Raw genomic sequence first — 26,013 nt, forward strand, 5'->3', positions numbered from 1 at the left:
ACACATATGTGCATGCACGTGTGCGCACACTTCTCTAGATGCTTTTTAAATTATGCATAGAGTTACCAGAGAAGATGCTGAAACTATGAAATAATAATAGCTATGTCAGCAGAAATATGGTGCTGGAGCCCAGCACTGCTTATAAAACAATATATCGTTTCAACAAAAACAAGGCCAAAAGATCAAAAATAGTTCTGCATTGGTGTCCAAAAAGCTCCATTTTTTAAGAAATAGTTTCAAAATATTTTTTCTCTTCACATCTGAGGCAACAAACCAGACAGAGTAAGCAGCTGGATTCCCCTCACCTTGGCCAGCTCGCTAGCTGGCTCGCTCCCCTTCTCTCTTTCTGTTTTGGGGCCTCGAGATCTTTCAAAATATTTAAAGTGGAAAACCTAGCCATCATAAGTGCTCAGGAAATTCATTCAGTGAAGGTCACGGGCCAGTGCACTCCTATCTGCTTCAGAACTCAGCTGGGTGTCTCCAAATATCTCCAGGGGCGTTGCAAAATGCTAAAAATAAATGGGAAAAAACACATTTAATTGGTTCAAGTTTTTCCTTTAATTTCTTTATACCATACAGAGCCCTTTAGGGGAAGTCAGGGTGGGTTAAAAGAAAAGAAATCCATCACCACAATATCACAAAAGTTTGGAGGTGGTTGCTTCAGGCCGCCAGGAGATAGTCCAGGGGTTAGATATGATGATTACAGGGTGGCCCGTGAGTTATATACCACCTGGGTTCAAATCGCAGCACAAGTCACATGACGTTCACTGACCTCTCTTTCCATTCCTACACCATAGAGTTAGTTTGAAATTTTAATCTAATTATCCCTGGAAAGTACTGAGCTCAATGCTTAAGGTATAACAAACATGACTGTGACTGATACTTTCACTAAAGTTAGTAGAACTTCACCCAACAATAATTACTTATTAAACTAAACAAAACTATTAACTGGTACTTGAACCCGTTGGAAGAATTTATATTCTTCTTTACACGCACACCCTCGGCATCATACTGTCTTAGAGACCTTTGGTCCCTATGGGGATTCTCCCTCTCCAGTGACCCAGGACTATGTAGCTCCCTGTCTTAAATACAGCGGCTCTGCTTCTGAGCCTGGGCTGTCAATATGTGCTTCAAAAATATGCAAGGAAGCAGGCCAGAACTACGTCTTCCATCTTTCAGTGAAGGATGCTGATGGGTTGGTATGCTGCATTCGATTTTTATTAGACTGGCTCTCCTCTTCCTGCATTCCGCCCCACGTCTGAGCTTCCGCAGACGGGTGGGCAAAGCAGGAGTCGCACGGAACACACTGCTTTGTTTTGGTGTCTTAACACTTCAGACAGATGAAAAGAATAGTCTTCAGACTGGCGCATCTCTGTGGACTGTGTCTTCAGCAGAGCATACTTCATTTTTTCCATGAGGACGACCAAATGACCTGTTGGTAAATGTTTTAGGGAACAGATCATAGCAGGAAGAAAACTGAAGGCATATTTGATTTTATGGAGATACCTAATTTTCCATCACTGAGAGATGTTCTTCTTTATCTCCATGTATGTTATTCATCAAGGCATCTTGACACTATTTACTGGAAAATAATGGCACTGTTTACCAGAAAACTAGCTTAATCTGCTACTCATTGTTTTCATCAGTTAAATAAAACTGACCTTTCATCTTTAGCATTGTGCTTCCAACACTGTCCTGCCAAAATCACTAATGATCTGTATTCCTCAGACAGCTGCAAGACATTCTCCATGAGCTGAGGAATGGTGGGATCATCACCCCATCGGAGATAGGAGGGCCCGGCCTTGTAGGCCACAGCAACAGGTCACCACTCCAGCCAAGCCACCAGAGTGCTGAGGAGGGAGTCAATGAAGGTAAAGAGCTGGCAAAGAGAACTCCCAAGCCCGGTGGGGGACCCCTAAAGCAAGACCTTGAGTTCTTAGAACTGAATCAACAGATCTCAGACTCAAGGGTAGAATTAACATCCACTGAAATAATCAAGTTGTGTGGTTTCACACACAGAACTTTTACAGATAATATCTTCAGTCATCCTTAGTAGCTGAATGCCTCCCATCATCCCCAGGAAGAATGCTATCAATATACCACTTTGTTTTTTCTGACTGCTCACATTAACAAAGGTGCGTATGTGAATTTATATTCAGTTCAGTTTCATACTGTTTAAAAACCAAGGTTTACCCATTCACAGGTTATAAGAATGGTCATTCTCAAACTAGATCTAACACCTAAAGCATATATCTTCCCTCAGTAACACTAGCATGATATTCTTTTAAGAAGCCACTTCTGTCCCACCCCATCTGTGTATTTTAATTGTAATCCAACATATGTAGTATAAAAATGTTCAGTGCAATAAAAATTTGAGGGTAACCTAAATATTGGATATGTAATAGAGGAATAGTTAAAGAAAATGTAGAACATCCAGATAGCATAATGTCCTCCAATAAAATCTAATCTGATGTCATAAATGACAGTAATCTCTTTGTTTTTAAAATGATGATTAATAATCCATCGTATATATGTACCACATTTTCTTTATTCACATGTCCACTGATGTCCATGATGATTCCAGGCATCAATTCGTTGCTTTTGCCTGCATCTCACTGATAACTAATGATATTGAGCACATGTTTACATACCTGTTGAGTGTTTTTAATGTCTTTTTTAGGAAAATGTTTATTCAGGCCCCCTTGCCATTTTAATTGCATATTTCATTTTTTCCTTTCCATTATATTTACTGCTGAGCTGCATCCCTATGTATTTTGGATGTTAACCCTTCATCAGATATATGTTTACAAGCCCTTTCTCCTAATTCTTCAGCTGCTTTTGGGGTTACTTTTGCTTTTTTTTAGTTGTTCCCTTTTCTCTTCTGGAGTTTTTTAGCATAATCAGAAGCTTTTTGGTTTACCTTAGCTTTAGTTGCCTGAAATTTTGATGTTGTACATAAAATATCATTGCAAGGGAAAATCAAGGAGCCTTATCCCATTTCTTTTAGGAATTTTATGGTTTGGAATCTTATGTAATCTTATGGAATCTTATGTAATCCATGTCAAGTTGATTTTTCTGAATGTTTAAGAAAAATATCCTATTGCACTTTTTCCCATGTGGATATCCAGTTTTCCCAACACCACTGGGTGAAGAAATTAACCCTTCCCCACTGTGTTTCTTGGTAGCCTTGTTGAAAATAATTGACTGTAAATACTTGACTTTCTTTCCCCCAGGTTTTAAATTCTACTTCATTAGTCCATATTTCTCTATCTCTTTTTATGCCTGGGTCATACTGCTCTGATTACTATAATTTTGTAATACAGTTTAAAATCTGAAAGTGTAATCCCTCCAAATTTGCTTTGCTTTCTCAAGATTGTTTTGGCTTTTGGGATATTTGAAGTACTATGTAACTAAGTTTTGGGATTGTTTGTCCTGCGTCTTCCTCATTACTATTGAGATTTGGATAGATTGCATTGAATCTGTGTGTCTGCTAAAGAGAATAGACACTTTAATTATATTAATTCTTGTAAACCACATGGAATATCTTTCCATATTAACTCTTCTAATCCACAAACATGGGATACTTTTGCACTTATTTGTATCTTCTTCAATTTTTTTCATCAATGAACCATAGCTTTCATTGTAGTACTTTACTTTCTTGGTTAAATTTGTTCCTAAGGATTTCATTATTTTTTAAATTGTTATAATGGAATTGTTTACTTGATTTCTTTTTCAAGTAACTTGCTACTGATGAAGTACAATGTGTCTTTTGTATGTTGATTTTTGTCTCCTGGTACTTTATTTTATTTACTTATTTATTTATGTTAGAGCACAATATATTTACTGAAAGAAAGAAAGCTTCTGTCCAAGAGACAGAAAGGATCCCAAGTGACTTTTCTAGGGATTTTACAGAGCAAAGCCACAGTGTGAGGCAGGTCTAATGTGGGGAGAATGGAAAATTACAAGGTGGGCATGAGGTGGGACAGAACTACGGCCAATCAATAAGATTGAGTGTAATTTCTCAGGTAAAATTGATTAAATCAGGATCAAATTGGGAATCAAGTCATGTAGCAAATGGGCATGAATACGGAACAGGGCCTTTTCCTGTAGGGGGTTGGGTTAGTGGCTCCTCAAGGTGATTGATAGTTATTTATAGTATCAATCCCTGTTATTTATCCATAGGAAGTATGTGGGTATACTTGTTTTTATCTTTTTCTGTTTGTTTGTTTGCTTGCTTGCTTGATCTTTTGTCTTGAGGCCTGGCCCACAGCTGGAGGTGTCTGTCTCCCCCACTGTTGCAAGGTATCTGGTCTTCTGCATTGGTTCCTTTGAGAGCCCGGCCCTATCTGACTGCCTATAATGTTCTGTCTAACTTAGCTGCCTGTAGTATTCCCCTCTCTGAAGAAGTACCATGGACTGCCACGAGAGAGTAATGCGCAATGACCAAAGTGGCTTCCTTAGGCTGAAGGGGGTCATAGTGAGATACTCTACAGAGGGTCTATCTAAAGGCCCTCAATAGACACCAGGCATTTTTATCTAGGGTAGGTGTACAACCTTAAGTCTGGAGGTGTCTCCTGCTACTTTAAAATGTTACATCATCTCTCTTATATATGGAATCCAAAAAGTTTTATGCATAGAAAGAGAGCAGGGCCAAACCTGATGGCACATACCCATAATCCCCCCACTCAGGAGGCTATGGCAGGAGGAGCTTTGTGAGTTCCAGGCCAGTCTGAACTGCATAGGGAAACTCTGCAGAAAGAGAAAGAAGGAAGAAAGGAATAAAGGAAGGAAGGAAGAAAGGAAGGAAGGAAGGAAGGAAGGAAGGAAGGGAGGGAAAGAGTTTTCAGCATGGTTAGAAGACAGAATATAAAGTAAAGTGGCCTTTATTTTAAGGCTGCAGAGAGGAGCTCTATGACCGCCGGGGCCTGGCTTTCTCTGTTGGACACGTGGGCCTACATATAGCTTTGGTCTGGGGTGGTGCCTAAGGGGCATTACTGATGCACAAGTAGCCCATTGGAATTCATTTTGAACCAAGGTAAATTGCCTGGGGACGGGGAAGATGACCTCAAGATAGAGCCCCTTGGTTCCGCCTCCCAGCCTCCCACCCTGCAGTGTCCCATCCAGGGCAAAATCCTTTCAGGAAGGAAGGAAGAAAGAAAGAGAGAGAAAGAAAGAAAAGAAAGAAAGACAGACAGACTAGGAAAGACGTGTTACCAGGAATGAGGCAGGGGAAGAAATGGGGGCAGTGTATTAAAAGTGTATAAACTTGCAGTTGTGTAGGATGAATAAATGTAGAGATCCAATGCACAGCCGGAAAATTAGTTATAATGCTGTATTACATATTGAAATTTTAAAAAGAAAGCTGTTATGTGCTCATGACACACACATGTACACCATAAACACATTAAAGGTTAAGTGTGCAAGAGCATAGATTTGATAATTTGCATATCTTTACTAATTATTTCACTATGCAAAGTATATCATAACATTTTGGCACTTTAGTAAGTAGATACGTAAAATAAGGAAAAAAGCTTAGCAATAGCCTTTCTTACTTTTTCTAAAATAATTTCAATTACTGCATATACTATAACTTTAGTGATTTTTTAAAACTTCTATTTTTCAAAGAATACGTGATATCATTTAGTGTTATTGTTTAATTTCTGCAAAAATAATCAACAAAATATTTCCTGCTGTTTATGGCCAAATTAAGATGATTTCAGCATATTCATATTCATGAATGATCATCAGAACGATAGATATCACATCAAAACTGAATAAAATATATTTAGTAGTCATACAACAATATTTTATATTAAAAGTTTGTTCTACAGAGCTGGGCATGGTGGCTCATGCCTATAATCCCAGCTCTCAGTAGGCTGAGACAGGAGGATCGTTGCAAGTTCAAGAGCAGCCTAAGCTACAAAGTGAGTTCAAGACCAACCTGAACTGCACAGTGAGACTTTGTCTCAAAAACAAAAACAAAAACAGTTCTTCAGCATTTCAATTTGTATGTTTTCTAAATTATATTTTGATGTGGATATTTAGCATTTTTGTTTTCTTTTGTTTTGCTTTATTTTGTTTTTGAGACAGGGTCTCACCATGTTGTTGAGGCTGGCCTTGAACTCACTATACAGCCAGGTTGTCCTCAAACTCATGGCAATCCTACTGCCTCAGCCTCCTGAATGCAAGGATAAAAGGCATAGGCTAACATTTTTTATGTGTATTTTAATTTCTTTGTATTTACTAGATACACTTGATAATTGTTGCCAAGTATTACACTGATCTCATTCTTTAATGGTAAACTGCAGAATAGCATGTGCACCTGGCTCTAATTTACATAAATGTGTTAAATGCATAGAAATATGCATGCAAGTGCACAAAAATTATCTCAGGATACACACTGTGTTCATCAGCTTCTAATCACCGAGACAAAATATCTAAGAAAGTCAACTTAAAAGCGGAAGATTTATTTTAGCTCACAGATGCAGAAGACTTACTCCATGGTCACTTTAGTGATCATGACAGAAGTGTGCGGCAGAGCAAAGCTGATGATTTCATGGCAGCCAGGAAGAGGACAGACAGACACACAGAAAGACAGAAGCACATAGAATGAGAGAGGCAAAAGACAGAGAGAGAAGCAAAGACAGTATAAAATATTTCTCAAAGACACATCACCAGAGGAGACCTACATCCTCCAACTAGGCCCTGCCCATAGACCATTAAATTATGAATCTATAATCAGACTAATCCATTCACATATGATGTCAAAGCTAAAGTCTTCTGCCTCTGGGCACCAGTGAGATTTTGAGAAACATTTAAGATCCAAATCATAACATGGGTTAAACAGATAATGATGATTACTTCCGAGGAGAGGTGTATGACCAGAGGAAAAAGAGGAGAAAAATAACATTAATTTAAATTATATTATTCTTTATTATTTGAATTTTGACAGTAAATATTTCACAATGATATAAATATATATGATTTAAATTAATTTTATTAAAAAACATATCATAAAAAATAAAACCTTTGTACAGAACTGAATCATGGCTTCAAACCTTAGAAAGCACTTCATTACTAGAAGTAGTGTGTCTTAATGAATTTATAGACCTGGAAATTCTGTTCTTTTCAGATATTGATAATTTAAACATTCAAATTTTTAGTATGTCTTCATTGGTGAGACACTATATTATTGCTTTCCAATAACTCAAATAAAGTTCATATTCTCCTTATGTCATCCTGTCCAATCCCCCCCATGTCAAAACAACCTTTGTGTAAGATGTTTCCTTAAAGATTTCCAAATACATATATGACAATTAGAAACATGTGTAGCTTTGTTATATCTTTAGATTACACAAGTGGGTGTCAAACACCTACTCCCTGGGCCCTAAAACATAGATTAGCGTCTCCAAGTGATCTTCTAAAGTCTCTCACATCAAAGAAATCATGTCTTCAGTGTTGAACTGCAAAGCTTTCATTCTTCCGTGTCTTTGAGCTGGGTAACTCTCAGCAGTGATAGAACTCATAACCTCAGCCAGAGCTAAAAATAAATTGTATTTATTTTTATATTCAGTTTGCCGAATTTCATTACCTAATTACTTTTCATAAGCCATATAGCCATTTTACATAGATACCTTATTAGTTTTAAGTCTTTCCAGTTATTGCTCCTGGATTTTTAAAAATAAAAATCATTTTTGCTGTAAATGTTAACTTTGCTTTCTGAATACTGTTTTTTCATCTTAGCCCAAGTCTAGAATCTCCAGTACAAAGTCTAACACCTCAGTCTTCTTACAAACACTTCTAATGCTTTACCTTCACTATGATATTTGCTTTAGATTTCTTCTAGTCTTTAAAAACACTTTAAAACTCTTATTAGAAAATGGAAAGATATCCCTGCTCTTGAATAAGAGGAACCAACATAGTGAAAATGACCATATTCTGAAAACTGTTATACAGATTTAATGCAATCTGGATTAAAATACTATTAGCATACCTCACAGATCTAAAGGACACATGCCTAAAATTCATTTGGAAGCAGAAGAGACCTTAATAGCAAAGACATTCCTGGCAAGGCAGGGAGCGTCACCCAGGCTTGAAATTATACCACAGAACTACTGTGATAAAATCAGCATGGTACTGGCAAAAAAAACAGACCTAAGGATCAGTGAACAGATTATAAGATGCAAACATGACTACAAAGACACTCAGCCACCTCTTTGAAAAAGGTGCTAAACATGTTCACTGGAAAAGACAGCCTCTTTGATAAATGGTGCTGGAAAAACTGGCTTTCAAATACCGAAGGCTAAAACTAGGCCCATGTCTATCACCATACATTAAAGTCAAAATGGATCAAAGATCTAAATATTAAAACAGAAACACAAATCTACTGGAAGACAAGATAGGTGGAAATCTTGAAGACATGGAGGAAGGTAAAGAGTTCATAAACAAAACCCCAACTGCACAGGAAATACTTCAAAGAATCAACAACTAGGATTTCATCTTGTTAAAAAGTTTTCGCACATCAAAAGAAATCATCAACAAAGAGAAAAGAGAAGCCACAGAACAGGAAAAAATATCAGCCAACTGTCAGTCAGAGAAAGGATTTATATCCAGAATATATGGAAAATTGAAAAACATCAGGTGCCCAAATTCAAAGAGCCCATTCAAAAACAGGCATCTGAGATGAACACACACTTCTCAGACTAAGAAATACAAATGGCAAATAAATATGAGTAGATGTTCAATATTACCAATCATTTGAGAAATGCGAATTAAAACAGCACTCAGATTCCATTTAACTCCAGAAAAAATGACTGTCATCAAGAAATCAACCAATAACAAATGTTGGTGGGGCTGCGGGAAAAAAGGAATCCTCCTCCACTGTAGGTGGGAGTGTAGCCTGGTACAACCACTATGAAAACCAGTACAGAGATTCCTCAGAAAACTAGAACTTGGGGGTCCCTTTCAATCCAGCTATTCCCCAGGTGAGTACTTCATCTTGTGAGCCATTTCTTACCATTTTTAGTACTAGCTTCTTGACCAACTTTGTTCTGTATTACTTGTACCCTTACACCGCTTTGTTTTGTTTTGTTTTTTCTCTTTTTCCTTTTAAACAAAATTTTTTTAAAAAATTTTCTGTTATTTTTATTTATTAATTTTTCTCCTGGTTTTTAAATCACTTTCTTATAATCTACATCTTTTTTAAATTATTCATTTCATACAACCTCAAAAATATATTGTATAAATTGTACAAGTTAACATTCAATCTCTTTTCTTAGTTTTTATGAACTCTTACCCTTTTCCTATTTGTGTTTCAGTCATATTTTTAATCTCATGTGCAAAAGGTTGTCATAAATAATTTTTTAATATTACCATAATTCATTAGTGAGTCTATCTTTCAAAATGCTGCTCTACTTTTTCAATTCTATTTTGTTGCTATTTTTAAATTTTTATTTACTTGAAGATTGTTTAACCTATTTTCAGTCATTATTACTTTATAATATTTGACTTTATGGTTATAAATTTTCCTCTGACTAGAATTTCACCTGAATCCTATGAGCTTTATTATATTGTGTGTTCTATTATTTAAAAGTTTAGCATTTATAATTGTATTAATCTAGCTCTCAAAATATATATGAAATAGATTTTAAATTTAAAAGTGTACAGTTCTCATCTAGTCTTCTATTGTTTAGAGTCTGTGGTTTTCTATAGTTTTAATGTACATTTTTTAACTATCCATTTTACATAAATTTTGATTTTATTAAAATGAGTGTACCTGGTACAATTTCTGATTTTAGAATGATTTAAGATTTCTTTTATGACTTAATATGTCATCCATGCATTTGTGTGTGAATTTTCCATATATATTTATGGGGGGTTACTTATTTTCTTTATTAAAAATAATGATAAATAATAAAAATATATAGAATCAAGATTATGCACTGGGCTACTCAAATTCCATACTTCATTTTGGCAAAAACTGCATTTGGCAAAAAAAGAGAGATGTATTAACACCTTTCAAAATAGTATGGACTTATCAGCTGCTGTTTGTACACTTTTAATGGATGTCACTGTATGTTTATCACACCAATGTATTTAGACACAGGATTTGTGGCTTTTGTGCTTCTGGCGTGTGTATGTGTGTGTTTCTGGGAATCAAATAAGGACCTCACACATACTAGGCAAATGATCTAATACTGATCTATACTCCCAGTTCCGTAGATTACTTTTTCATCTTGTTCTTTTAGTATCCATATCTTTACTTGATTCTTGGCTTATTATTTTTTTTTTCATGCACTTTGCTTTCCTTTGGGATTCTTCAATTTGTTGGACTCTTTCACTATTAATATTCTTGGAAGAATTTTGTGGGTAAAAAGCCTCTTGAATTATCAAATATTCCAAATCTTTATTTTCTCTCATACTTAAATAATTATTTGATCAGATTTTTTATTTCAGATTTTTTCCTTAGAACTCTGAAGATCACGTTCTATCCTTTTCTCAAAATCAATGTGGTTGACAAATACAAAATCACTTTGCTACTTTTTTCAATATACAAATTTACTTTTCTCTGGCATTTTTTAAGATTTTTTTTTTTTTTTAGATTTGATGTCCCCAAATTAGACTATCGTCTACTCTGTAAACTGTGAATCTCTTTTTATTCATATTGTTTAGCAACTGGTAGAGAATTATAAAATGTTATTTCTTCCTGTAATAGATTCTCCTGTTATTTCTTTCACCTATATATCATTGTCTTTGTTTTAAATATAGAAGTAGTATATGAATATATTCTAACTATTAAAAATTTAGACAATTTGAAAGCAAGAGAAAAAATTTCAGTACTTACCATTCCTTTCCCAATCTCATCCCTTTCTCTAAGGTAAATATTTGTTATCAATTAAATCTGTATCCTCCAGAGCACTATTTTCATTTAATTCATCAAATTAACATGTTTATGGCTCATAAAATCCAATTCTGCCACCATAATTTCTTGCCCTATCTCTCCATCCCAATTCCTGTTCCTCAGAGACAATTGCTTTCAACATTTTAGGATTTTCCAGTATATGCAACCATATACTTTTAAATACTGTATTGACATTTACTTTCCCTGACTTTTAAAATTAAGCCATCCAAATTATAAAATGAAATATGAGGCATTAATTAACCTAACACTACCCCACATCCTGGCATGCACTTTTCTTCCCCTACCTCCCAATAGAATTAGATCACAAATTTTAGTTACATCAATATTCAGTGTTTACATGATTATGATTATGCTCAAATTTTTTCTTGGTCAGGCTATTGAAACAGGCTATGATCCCTTCCATTTAAGCACTAATTCCTTCTGTGGGGTGATGTATCTCCTGTCTGACCACCCAAGGAATCTCTTTGAATGTATAAAGTTCACTCACCTGGAGTCATTCCTGCTCAAGGCTATAAAACCCAAGCTTTCCTCTACTTTTTTTTGCAAATAGATAAGGATGACTTTCCAGAGATAGTCACTGCTTTCTGGAAATCAGTGCTTGTGAGCAAATGTGGGGAATTTTTGCATAGAATCAATTTTTTTGTACGTGTTTTATCTGAGATTTATACTAGAAAGAGATATGTTTAAAACTAAATTCATCACCAACGGAGCATTAATGTCTGTCTAAATTTAATAAACAACCTCAAACATGTGATAAAAAACGTATGTTTAGCTTTAATCAACAAGCCTCCTCCTCATAAAGCTGGAAATATTCTCTAGCAATGTCAGCTGAGTCAGTCTTCATCATGATATGACTCTCTCCTTCTATTAGATATGTTGCAGGTAACACAGATTTTCTTCTCATGGATTTAGTGTCCAGGATCGCAACACACAGTTTTGCTTCTATCATAGAACCCTTTTTAAAATCCTCTTTAGGGGACAAACATGGCTGAATAGAGGAGAAGCCACATTGGAGCTACTCAGAGAAAATCAACTAAAAACATGGGTACTGGAAGAAAGAGAGAGCCATACATCCTGATGCCAAGGTCAACCTGAAATAAGAGGCTTGCAGGTCAAACAAAACATAGACATAGGGCTTTATACGACAGCAAACTAGCCCACAGCATTGCAAGATGCACTGCCCTGGGCATGGCGGGCAAGAATCCCACACTGGGAAATCTCCAAGAAACTGATGAGCTACAAAAGTGTGGCTAACTCCTGCCACACAGGATAGATTTCAGATGTAAGGTCCCTTGCTTCTTTCCTTCACACAGAGGACGATGTAGAGAAAACAACAAATTTCACGAGCACAAAAAGAAGTAAGGGACCAGAAAACTTCCCTCTGCGACAGGTTGCCAGGTGTTTTGTTATGTTTTGTTTTTTTCCTATTGTGTGCACTAGTGGATAAATGGAACCCCAGTGACAACAAGGTTAAGGGCCACAGAGGAGGCAGTGCACCACCCTTCCTGCCCTGAGACCACTGGGTTGAGAGAGGGACATAACCGCACAGGATTTACACAGCCTTGAGAGGTCAGTACTCACCTGCAGGAGAGGAAATTGAAGGGAGACCAAGCAGCCTTGGGCTGTCTCCAGGGCAACAGCAACACCTCTATCCGTCCTGCAAGAAGCCACAGGATTGAGATGAGCCAGTGAAGGTGGAACAGGGGAGGCTCAAGGAGCGGAAGTAGCCAACTGTACACTGCACTGGGACAGGCCCCGGGCTGTCGCTGTCTGAGGGTGCCACAGCAGCTGGGAGAGCAATACAGAGACCAACAGGGTAAGGAGGGGGCAGGCAGCCTAGGGACATACAGAACGTTACTGACTGAGGACTCCGGCCCCAGCTCCCACATCCGGAGGCCAAGATAAGCCCCATACCAGCACTAATCCTACTGCAGACTTGGCAGAGTTATCCAACAATTTTGGATTCTGATTTGGACACCACCACAGAACTCTGGACACCAGAGGAATTACATTACTCTTTTATTTGTTTGTTTATTTCATTTTCACTTTTCTGTCTAGATTTTTTTTAGGTTATTTAGGTTTTTACCTTTATTTTTCTTCTGTTCTATTCATTTTCTTTCTCTCTTTCTTCAACGATCTCTCTTGATTTTATGATATTGTCAGGCAACTGAACAGTCTCTAATCTTTCTGGTTCACTTTGGTAATCTTTTGCTTTGTCCTTCACTGTTTCTTTTCTGCCTTCTTGTGCAGTTTCCCAAACCTAGCATGGTCACCCTTTGTCTTCCTACGTGCTTCAACTGCATTTCCCTTCATTTATCTCTCTGTTTTGTCTCATGTGCTCTAATAAAGAAAATGATCTGAAAAATTCATTTTGAAAGATTCATGTAAAGACTCTGCATGGCATGCACTCTTTCAGCTACTTATTTGATCCTCTCAACTCTATGAAGAAGGAGTCTTAACATCTTTATTTTACACATGATAAATCAGAGGCAACAATGACCAAAATAAATCTGTACCAAAGCATACAATAATCAACATCCCAGTACCAAAATTCAGCACAAGAACAAAATATTAAAAGCTGTTAGAGAAAAGAAACAAGTTACCTATAAAGCAAAGCCCATCAGCATCACAGCAGACTTCTTAGCAAACACCATTAAGTCTAGGAAATCTTGGAGTGAAGTGTTTCAAGGCCTGAAAGAGAAAGATCTCCAACCCAACTTGATGCACCCCACAATGTTACATTTCAGAATTAATGCAGAAATAGATACTTCCATGACAAAGAACAAGTGAAGAAATCCATGACCACCAAACCAGCTCTACAAAATGTCCTGAAGGATTTTTAGAAAGAGATAACAAAGTCCATAATTCCACGAGCACCAATAGAAAGATGCCACCAGGGAGGGCAAGCAATTAAAAAGAAGAAAAAGACAGGGAACCAGTGGCAGAAAAAGAATATGAAAATGATAAGCCAATACATATAAGTTGCACCCACCAATATAAACAGCCTCAATTCAACAATCAAAGAAAAGAATGGATCAACACACAAGATCCAACCACATGGTGCATACAAGAAATACATTTAACTCAAAAGATTTTCATAGATTGAAAGTCAAAGAATGGAAACCACTATGTCATGTTACAAAAACCTAGAAAAAAGCAGAGGAGGATATTCTATTTGCAGCCTGTGTAAACTTCAAGCCAAGACTCATAGAAAGAGACAAAGAAGTTCACTGCATAGTTGTTAAGGGGAATACTCCTGTTAAGAAGAAGAGATAACAATCATAAATATATACGTACCACATACTGGTGCTCCCAACTATAGAAAACAAATATCCGTGAACATGGAAAAGTCAAATAAGCACTAACACAATTGTAATGGGGGACCTTAATACCCACTGTCACTAATAGATCAACTGGACAAAAAATCAACCAAGAGTCCAGGATATAGATCAGCATCACAGCACATGCCTGGAAAGTGTGAGGTGGTGAGGAGGTCAATTTCCAGTACCAAAAAAAAATCAACAAAGAAATACCAGAACTAAACCAAGCCTATGAACAAATGAACTTAGTAGGTGTCTACATAATACACAATCTTCTCAGGTGTGCATGGGATGCTCTTAAAAATAGACTACATATTATCTCACAAAACATGTTTATCAGACCATAGTGTAATTAAATTAGAAAACAGTGACACAAGAAACCACAAAAACCTCATAAACACATGGAAATTAAATGATAACCTACCGAACAATGAGTCACAGATGAAATTAAAGAAGAAATTAAACATAATCTACAATTAAATGGTCATGCAGACACAACATTCTTGAGCTTATGGGGTGTAATGAAAGCAGTCTTAAGAGGGAAATTTATAGCATTGGATTCTCATATCAGTAAAACAGAAGTAACTCAAAAAACATAAAACTGAACCTCAAGCTTCTATAAAAATAAGAATAAGTCAAATCCTCAGAGTTCAAAGCTCAGACACCAGAGAAAATTATAAAGATCAGAGCAGAAATTAATGGATTAAGGATGAAGAAAAATCAATCAATAAATGAGTTGGTTCATCGAAAGATTAAATAAAATTGATAAACACTGAGCCAACTTTAGCAAAAAAAAGGAAAGATTCAAATCCACACAATTATGAATGAAAATAGTGAAATCACAATAGAGCCTATGGAAATCAAGAATATAATCAATATCTACTTCAAGAACATTTACTCAGGTAAAATGGAAAGCACAGAAGAAATGCTCAGATAGATTCCTAGATACATATAAGTTACCCAAGTTGACCAAAAAGACTTAAAAATTGGAAATTAACTAACATCAGTCAATGACACTGAAAATGTAATTTAAAAATTTACCAACACAGAAATTCCTAGGTCCTGATGGATTCACTGTTGAATTATATAACAAACTTAGGACAGATCAACTCCATTACTTCTGATACTCTTTAATGAAATTTAAAGGGAAGCAATACTCCCAAAGTCTTTCCTGGAAGCAAGTGTTATCTTGATTCTAAAATCAGAGAAAAACCCAAACAAAAAAGACAACTACAGGCCAATCGCCCTAATGCACATAAATGCAAAATTCTCAATAAAATACTAAAAAATAGAATGCAAAATAATCATCAAGAAGATTATATACCCTGACCAAGTAGGATTCATCCCAGGGATGCAGGGCTAGCTCAACATATGCAAATCAATAAATGTAATATGCCATGCCAACAGAGCCACACACCAAAATCACATAATCAATAGATGCAGAAAAAGCATTTCACAAAGTCCAACACCCATTCATGATAAAAACCGTACAGAAAATTGGAATAGATGATCTTTATCTCACTCTGATAAAAGCCATCTATGATAGACTAACAGTTGACAGACTAAATGGCCAAAAACTAAAACCTTTCACTCTAAATTCAGGAACAAGACGAGGATATCCACTATCCCCACTCCTATTCAATATAGTTCTGGAAATATTAGCCAGAGCAATCAGACAAAAGAAAAAATAATAAAGTAATAAAGGTAGGAAAAGAAAAAGTTAAACTATTATTATTTGCAGATACTATGATACTCTACATAGAAGTTTTGAAGAACTCCACTGGAAGACTTTTAGATCCAAAAACCAAATTCAGTCACACAGCTGGATACAAAGTTACACTCTAAAATTGATACCATTCCTGTACACAAACAACAAACACACCTTGAGAGAGAAATTAGAGAAACAACACCTTTCATAATAGAATTTAAAAAGTGAAAGACTTAGGAATCAATCTAACAAAGAATTTAAAAGATCTCTACCCTAAAATCTACAGTACTCTGAAAAAGGAAATCAAAGAAGATATCAGAAAATGGAAAGATATCCCTTACATATGGATAGGAAGAACCAACATAGTGAAAATGGCCCTATTCCAAAAACACATATGCAAATTTAATGCAAACCCATTAAAAAACACCTAAACATTCCTAAAATTCATTCAGAACTAGAAGAGACCTGAACTAGCAAAAACAGTTTTTCTGGAGTACTGTTCTCCTTGGAGTATACTTTTCCATTCTTTGACTTTTATTTAGTCTATGAATTTCTTTTTGGATTAAATGTTTCTTGAATGCAGCATATTGTTGAATCTTATTCTTGATCCATTCTGCCAGTCTTTTTATTTTTGAACTGAGACCATTTACATTGATAGTTATAACTGATACATATTGGTTTATTTTTGTCATGTTATTTTCTTGTCTGTCTGTTTGTCTGTCTCTCTCTCTATCTCTGTACCAGGGATCAAACTCACAACCTTGCACTTACCAAGCAAGTGCTTGAATTGCTGAGCTAAAACCCTGGCCCCTTTCTGTTTTTAATTGCTTGCTCTACCTGGTAGCTTCTTTCTATCAGTGTTCTTGTGTTTATGACCTTCATTATCTCTTTCTAATATATTCTTCAGAGCATTCTGAAGAGCTGGTTTGATAGTCATGAATTTCTTCAGTTGTTCTTTGTCATAGAAGTATCTTATTTCTCTGTTGATTTTGACAGGTAGTTTTGCATAGTACATCAATCTGGGTTTAAAATTGTTTTCTTTTAGGGACTGAAATACCTCATACCAAGCTCTCCTTGATAAGAGGGTTCCTGTCAAGAAGTCTGCTGGGATTCTGATGGGCTTTCCTTTATAGGTGATTTGTTTCCTTTTTAAAGATACTTTTAATATTTTGTTCTTGTGTTGAATTTCTGGAATCCTGATTATCATATGCCTTGTGTAGATTTATTTTGGTTATAGCTATGTGGAGTACTATATGCTTCATTTATTCAGATTCTTTGTCCATGTTTGGGAGATTTTCTGCTATTATTTCTGAGAAGTTTTTAATGGCCTTTATGCTGTCTCTACCTTTCTCATGGACTTCAATCTGTTACTGTTTTTTGCTTCATCTTATGACTTTTGGACTGATGTCATGATTTCTTGCTATTTTAAGGTATCTTTCTTTTTCTGATCAATAGCTGCAATTGTGTCTTCTAGATCTGTTATTCTATACTCCCTTTTATTCCATCTGTTGGGCATATTTTCAATGGAGTTTTTAATCTCCTGGATTCCTGTTTGGATCTGTTCCATTGATACCATTTCTTTTCTGTGTTGGACGTTCATAGTTTCTATCATGTTCCTGAGTTCCTCTATGTTTTATCTGTGTCTGCTTTAATGTCTCATTTTGATCATCATTTATTTTTGCATCTTAGAGACTAATTTTTCTACAGCCTCTTACATTTGTTTTTTCACTTCTGCTGCTATCATTTCAGAAAATTCCAGTGATTGGCTTCGGATTTCCTCTATCTCTTTGTGCTTTGACATTATTTTGGGTGAGCTGGGTGTTTGCAGTTACATTTTGCTTCTTCACCTCGTCATTTTCTATTTTCTACTTTATTTTGTTTTCTGTGTTGATACTTGTAGATTTCTTATGTTAGAGAGTTTTGTCCTTGGTAGATATTGTATATTATTTTGTATTTCTTTCAGAATTACCACAATTTTAAGAAGTTATACATATATAAAAGATACACAGTGAGAAGCAAAATCTCTGGTACCCTTGACCCTTTTCTTTGGGTCTCTTTTTCAAAGACAGCTGTTTTCACAATCCTTTAGCATTTTTCTCAGAAGTATCCTCTAAATGCCTCAAAAATAACATTTTCTGATTGGATTGTTTATATATTTCGGGAAGATACAGATAGTGTCTGCCATGATTTAAAAGTATGCATTCCTCTAAAATTCATGTTTTGGGATTGAGTGGTGGTCCCTTTTGGAAAGTAGTAGAGTCAGTAGTAGAGTCAGGAGAGCTCCACTCTGACGTGGTCAACAACTGCATATGGAACTATTCCAGAACTAAAGGTCAGACATGAACCTGAAGGGTGCAGGCCACAGGCTTGGGTTGGGTCTTTGTCTATGCAATGATAGGAATGCCTCTGCAATATTTCTAGCCTATCCATATCTGAACTTTCTACTTCCACCAATGAAAAGCCATTGCTTATATCCATTATGTTAACACAGGCATCTGGCTTCTTATTAGAAGCTTTGCCATGCTCCACTAAAACTAAGCATCCTGGATAGTGCATTTCTCACCAGAATACTGATGGTGCTTTAAATGCAGATTAAAACTCCCACTCATAGAAATATCAGTGATTTGCAGTTTAAACTACAGATAAGATGAAAACAAATTTTTTAATTTCTAATTAATTTTCATTTTTGAAAATAAAGACCGGGGGCTGGGGATTTAGCTCAGCAGCATAAGCATCTGCCTTGCAAGCAGGCAGTCGTGAGTTCGATCTCTGGTACTGATAAAAACGAAAAAGACAAAAATAAAAAAGAAAAGAAAAGAAAGACCTTTACCTCCCCTATCTCTCGGTCACTATCATATTGCTGTTCTTCCTGGTATGCTCAAACTTGTCACCATTTTTCCGTCTACCTTACTTCAGCCTTCGCCTGTGCAATGCTGTTCCCAGCACTTGCCAAGGTTACAGTGGTCTCCACAGCAAAAGTCCAGTGCACATATTTAGTCTTCCTCTCCCCTCCCTCCTTAGACTATTTTCTTCCTTGGTTTATATGCCAGTTGAACTTCCTGTTTCCTGTCTTTCGAAGCATTTCTTTTTAGTCTCTTTTGCTGAATTTTGGATCACTTCATTAGCTCATCATAAATTACACCAGTATGTCTTTAATCACTTTTTATATGCTGATACACAGATATATAATTACAACTCAGACCTGAGTTTAGACCTTAATACTAAACTACCTACTTAAATGTCTTTTGGAAGGTTCAAAAGCACCTAAAGTGGAATTCACAATTTTATTCCAAACAGAGTCCTCTCCTTCTTATTCTTATTTCAGTAAATGATACTACTCCCTGCTTGTCACACATACACCAATCATCTTAGTCTGAACTCTGAATATCATCTTTAAGACCTTCAGGTCCTCACCAAGTCTGGTTGACTTTGCTTCCTAATATTAATTAGGAAATTAATCTACCCATCTATATATTTGCACTGCTGTCATTTTAGTCTAAGTCATCATCATCTGTAACTCATATTTAGGAGGTTGACCAGTTGACCAGTCTTGCAAGGTAATTCAATATTCTTTGTGTATTAGAGCAAAGATTGTTGTCTACCACAATTTATTTTGGCTTTCCCCTTTATTAAGAGAATGCTTATTTTATTTGGTCACACTTTCTAATCTCTTGGAGATGGGCATAGCTATACAGGTAAGTCCTGGTCAGTTAGATACAAATTGAAATGATGTATGAACTCACAGGAAGAGTGTTTAAAGACAAACAAATATCTCCACTGGAAAATGTATCTCCTTTTTCTTTCTCCCCTTCACCCTTTTGTGTGTCTGGAAAACAAGTATGTGACCAATATTCCAAAACATTATTGAGATCCTCTACCAGAACTGATACTGAACTAAGTCCTTCCTGAATTCCAACCTGAATTCATATTAAAGCCATTGCTTTATTTTATACCACTATGTTTTGGGGTGATTTTTGCACATGAGATTCCTGGAATGTCATCCTTTGATCAGCTGTAGGCATTTGAAATAAGCACATGGTATCGCAATCTCTCCTTTAGGAGACAGAAATGGTCTTCTGCTCTGACATCCCTCCACTTATGTAGGATATGCATTGCCCTTCTTTTCAGGACCTTTCATGGAGGAGTCAGTGCTGAGCACCTTCCAGAAATGCACTAATTTTAAGTGTTAGGGCTTTCTCTCACAGTCTCCTTCTCACCCTAACCAGTGGATCACAGTTTACTCCTTTGCTGTTAAAGTTAACTGTTTCATCATTGGGCAGATTCTTTCTGACCTGCTGTGACTATATAAAATTTTTGCTCCATTCTTAAGGTTTTGAGTTAATCTTTCCAGGCAAATGGTCTTTATATTCTCAAGTCTGTGACCATTGGACGTGAAAGGCATGGTTTTTCAAGCCTCAGCTTTACTCTTTACTTACAAAAGTCAATGTACTTGAAAAGTTAAGGTGGTAAATTTTGTTATACGTTTTTAGGCTCAATAATTATGATAATTGATAAATAAAAGTGTTAATACAGGGACTCAAAATCCAAGACCCAAAGTCATTGTTTCCCATAGATCAAACCTTCCTCAAGAACACTGCATATATTCAATTTTTCTGGGAACATAGCCAGAAGGGGAATAACTGGATTGAATGGTACATCCAATCCTAGTTTTTTGAGGAATCTCCACACTGATTTCTACAGTGGTTGCACCAGTCTACACTCCACCAACAGAGAAGTGTTCATTTCTCCCCATAGTCCCACCAACATTTGTTATCAGTGTTATCAGTTGATTTCTTGATGGCAGCCATTCTTTCTTCCTCCATATTGTTTTAATTTGCATTTCTCCAGTGACCAGTGATGGTGAACATGTCTGATTCATTATTTTTGCCTAGATCTTGTAACTTCAACAACTACTTCTAAGATAACAATATGCAATATATTAACTAGTGTTAATTTCTTACTTTTTTAAAAATCCTGTATTATTTCTATCCTTTTTTTCTGTTTTGCTTTTTAAAATAAAAAAACTTCCCAGTACTTGCTAAAAAATAGAATAGAATTGCTTCCCAATACTTGCTAAAAATAGAATATAGAAAAAATTTAATATAGAAGCAAAAATAATGTAAGCATAATTTATATGTTGTATTTTTAAAATAAGTTAGCCTTGCAATTCTAATAGCATGCAAAATAGTTAACCTGAGCCACAGACCCTGCAGAGCAAGGCCCTGGCCTACTGTTCCTGCTTCAACCTGAATTGTTCTCCTTCACTCAGCATCCGCCAGCTATCCTGGATTCTTTTGGAGGTTTTGAAAAGTGTGTTATTTCCAGCCTCACAATATAGAGTTCCCTCGGCTTGTATCACTCATCCTACACATCTTCATTTTTTTCAGAGAAATCTCCTTGATCGCCCCCAGGGCAATTTCCCTGTTAATGTGCTTTTAGCAATCTGTATTTCTATAGATGTTTCTATGATTCAGTTTCTATGATTCGGTTCATTGCAGTAAAGAACATTTGTCACCAATTTAGCCCATATTCATAACAATGATAACTAATTCGGGCCATGTGAAGTTTATATTATGTGGATATTCTTACCAATACTTGCTTCTGCAGGTGCTTGGTTGCTGCCATGACTACAACTATGGTGAAAGAGTACAGTATTGGAATGTTCAGCCACACCAGCAAATAAAGTTCATTCCTAGGGCAAAGAGTGACCCCAATCCTCTTTCAAAGAAGTTACTAGTGGAGAGCTTCATCTGTTTGACTATCAGAGCTGTGACATAATTTTAAGCTCTTGTTTATCACAGTAACTGAGCACCTAAATTAGTTCCTGAAATGGATTAATTGCCCAATATTTGAGCAATGAATGAATGAGCAATCTGCTACGAATGAGCACACAAATGCAGCCCAGTCTGTAGCTAACCCACCTCACCTTCCCGACCACTAAAGGTATGATCAGTGGGTCCCTTAGAACCCCTGGATACCCTGGCCCAGATGAAATTTCTTGAGAAGAAATAGCCATGACCCAGTTGAAATATGTCTCCAGTTAAAACTTCAGCAGGATTTTCAGCTAGCTAGCTCATAGTCCCAAGGTATACAGATGTAATATATGTACCTAGTGAATTTCAGAAATGGCGTATAATGCTGGGCTTTGCAAATTGGTGGCTAAATGCTTCAAAAGAATCAAATTGGAATGGTGGTGAGAGAGAGGGTCCTGGGAGAGTAAACAGCCTACCCCATCTTTAAATTCTACCCTTTGAAAATAGACTTAATTTGAGGCTCTTTTAAGAAACTAATTCCTAAGTGGAATAGCAATATTCTCTGAGTAGCCAATGGGGAGTGGGCTGGCAACAGATCTTTCTTTCACACAGTTCAAATAACTAGAGAGGCCACATGCAAATTCTAACACTCATGATATTGCATGGACCATAGCCAATTCTTCATGGATTTGATTCCATAAAAATGGGTTTTGGCAGTTCAAGACAGTAAAATATTGCTTCCTTGTTCTTAAAGGAGATTATTTCATATACCCACTTAAAAAAAATACCTGCATAGGTTTGTGTTGAACCTGAGGGGTCACAGTTCTACTAATTTCATTATTCTACTGGGATAACAATAAGCAACCTTGATCTTGAATGAAAAGTTCAGGTTTTCTGAGACTTTCTGACCCGTGACAATAATTATGTGGAATACCGGAGATTGTGTCAGAAACTGGATAAATTCCAGAAGGAAGGCTGCGTGGAGGCTCCATGATGTAGGCCCTAGCCTCGGTGGGCATGACTGAACTCTAAGAATGAAAGTAAGCAAATGAAGCCTTACTAATGTTACAACAGAAAGAGAGACACTGCCATAGGTGAACGGTGGAGAGGTCTGTGCACAAGAGATTAAGTGGATGTAATGGAAATAAGATCCTGAAGACCAGAAGAGACATAAAGGGGGGCTGTGAACTAATCAAGGCCAAACTCCTCTGAAAAAAATGAAGAGCTAACTTGACTGTAACTGGATGCTGAAAATATCCCTGGGATCCAGAGACTCTCTCACAAGTGAAATATTATCTCTGAAGCAGAATATGAAGGTGCCTCTAAGGAAGGACAGAATCCACTTAACTGCTACAATTCCAAGTAACAAGTCCTTAAGAAAAAAACAGTCAGTTTCTGCCGGAGATCCAGAGAGTTGTATGAAGAAGTGATGGAAAATCTGAACAAATTTGAGAAGAGAAGGTGAGAAAAAGCAGGGAAGAATATTCATAGCACGATTTGTGGGTTTCAAGATGAACAACCATTGCAGTCAGTGAAAAAGGTATCACCTGGACTCCAAAGGGAGCTGCCCAGAAAGAGACAGACGTGGACTATAAAGAAAGGCATCTCAGAGAGGAGCCTTGGGAAAGAGGCATGAGGGAGGGAGAGCAATGGTAGCTCCAAGATGAGATCTGCTTCCGTGTCTCCAGTCCCCCTTCTGCTCGGAGTTCTCCTAAAGCTCCCATTGCCCTTCAAGGAAAAGCCAAGGCTTCATATCGGCTTACACCATTACACCAGCCCACCCCCTCACTCTGTGCTTCACCCCTGCTATGCCTCTGCTTGCACACTCCACCCCTACCCTGGTCTCCTTGGGTTCCTGTGCACTCTCAGTGTATATAGTATTACTGTTGCTGGTCACCCTTCCTGATCTACTGGTCCCCAGGTAAGGGTGAGACCCTTCCTTCACTTCCTGAGGTATCTTCACAGTAGTCTCCTTTTCATCCAGGCCTTCCCTGATCCCTCTATACCCAGACATCACTGCCAACCACACCTGTGTGGTAATTCACAGTCCATGTGCCATCGTCTCCTACCTTTTGTGTCTACGTAGCTCTTCTTGCTTTGTTTGTACTCATTCTTTTGGTATCATTAGTAATCATTATCTGAAAGCCAGCGATCACATTTTAGTCCCCTTTGCAGTATCTGAAATGCCTACAAGAAATACTGGCATAAAGAAAGCACTTAAGGAATAATTACTTAAAAACTAGCTGAGCAAAGGGCAGGCTGATGTTTACCATTAGCCATTAAACCTAGATTTTCATTTTTAAATAACTTCAAGTAGGTCAGTAATTCTTTGGATCCTAAGTAGAATTTCTTCCAAGACAAAATTCTGAATGAGAAACAAATGTGCAGTTTGACACACGGTCACCCAGTCAGTGAAAATGAGGCCGAGTCTCCGGGGGACTGACAGCTGTTTTCTGCAGGGAGGCTGAAGGCTCTTTACAGGTTCAGGGCAGCCCTGGGAGCAGTTGTGTGAGCTTTCACAGCTTCCTAAACACTTTCATGCCATGCACTTTCCCCTTTGAGATATTTCCCTCAGTGCTGGAAACCTGTAGATGGTTCATAAATATTATTATGAAAAACAATAATATTTATTTGAGGTCCCACAGTGATGGTAAGAAACTAAGCCCAGCTAAGAATCATAGCTGAATCTGAGCTCTCCCTCAGGAAAGCAGGAGACATTAGTGACCACACAATCACTGTACCAGGCAGGCAAGGCATTTCCAGGGTGGGGTTCAGACGGCTAACCTTCTGCCACAGCTGAGGGTCTTTTTTAACACCACGGAAGATACAGATCTTGGCTCTGAGTTATTCTCTATCAAGAGAAAGAAGAAATCCTTCCAAAACTAACACTATATACCACCAAGTAAATGCAGGTGCATAAAACCACTTGGTTGCATACAGCTACAAGATAGTATGATAAGCAGAATTCTTAAGATTAGGAAATCTGCCTGATGGTATCCTGTAAATACTTATGATTATGTATTAGTAAAAAAACAAATGTTTTACAGTGATAGAAATGTTAGCTACCCTAACTTGATCATTCCACATGTATACATGCATTGTACCCCACAAATAGACACAGTTAAAATAATATTTTTAAAATGCTTGATCCTCAATTTGCTTTTACTTAGTGTAGCTGTGATGTTTCACTTTACTATTTGCAGCTGTACAATCGGGGACTTAATCTAATCTCGTCTCAGTTTCACTAGCTGTAAAATGGGGATCAAATAATACTAAGTTACTTCCTGATCTCTAAGACATAATACCTGCCCAGCACCTGAAATTTAAAATAGATTTATCCTGAATCATGATTTGTGGGATGTTTCAGTCCACAGTATGCTGGCTCCACGGCAGGACAGCACGGTAGAGGGCACCGTATAAGAACAGCTACTCCTGGCACAGCAGCTGGGAGGAGCCTTCAGACCTCCCAGGTCATGCCCATAGTGACCTCCTGGTGTGATCAGGCCTTACCTCCCAACAGCAGCCAGCTGCAAGACCCCCACAGTACAATGACCTTCCAAAGGCCCCGCCTACGGTTTCATGAAGGTTTCAGAGGGACATCCAAACATAAATCATAACAAGTATTAAATTAATAAAGTCATTGTCACGATTATATTTAAAAATTCACATTCAATGCCTAGCACCGCAGCTTAGAGAGGATGCTCTCAAAATTTGTATTGTTTCTTTTTTTTGCATGTGTCATAGATCTAATTTTGTGTATTTTATTTTTATTTTCTCAATTCTGATTATAAAAGTACTACATAATCATTATTGAAATGTTAATAAATGCAGAAAAACATACTCAGGAAAATATATGTCACCCATTGTTCTACCATCCACAGATTCTTTAAAAACTTATAAATTTCCAGTTTCTAAAGGGAGGGGCCATATTGTTTCACCTACACAAAGTTTCAGTAAGTGCTCACTAAATGGATGTTGAAATAGCTCATAGTCATGAAAAGTGCACACTGATGTATCTGTACTTATAGAAGGAAGTAGGAAGCATTGTAAAGGATGCTGTTCCTTTTATTATTTTTTATTTTTATTTATTTATTTAGGTACTAGGAATTAAACTCAGGACCTTGTGCTTGCCAGGCAGGCACTATGCCGCTGAGATAAAGCTTTGCTCCATCTTAACCCCTTTCTAAGGGAAAAATTCCCTCAGAATCAGTGGAAGAACAAAATAGCAAGATTAGTTGCTTTGTATAAAGTGTGCTCATTTGCCCTCCTCTGGGTGGCGATTCCTGTCCATCCTGCCCTTTGCCTTTTACT

At 36.9% G+C, this 26,013-nt stretch overlaps 1 long non-coding RNA gene across 2 annotated transcripts in view; it reads right to left on the bottom strand.

Moving 5' to 3' along the window:
• Positions 1–310: 310 nt before the first annotated feature.
• Positions 311–26,013, bottom strand: part of LOC134477923 (uncharacterized) — a 203,204-nt gene continuing 177,501 nt past the window's right edge. For both annotated transcript variants that reach the window (XR_010050238.1, XR_010050237.1), the window contains 3 exons: positions 12,503–12,578; positions 4,671–4,749; positions 311–1,432 (listed from right to left, as the gene is read on the bottom strand). This is a non-coding gene — a long non-coding RNA (uncharacterized LOC134477923). The remainder of the gene's footprint in view (positions 1,433–4,670; positions 4,750–12,502; positions 12,579–26,013) is intronic.

The sequence above is a fragment of the Cavia porcellus genome, unplaced genomic scaffold, assembly GCF_034190915.1.
Source record: "Cavia porcellus strain 051 isolate PalLab524CR breed Dunkin Hartley unplaced genomic scaffold, mCavPor4.1 scaffold_10, whole genome shotgun sequence".
Taxonomy (NCBI): Eukaryota; Metazoa; Chordata; class Mammalia; order Rodentia; family Caviidae; genus Cavia; species Cavia porcellus.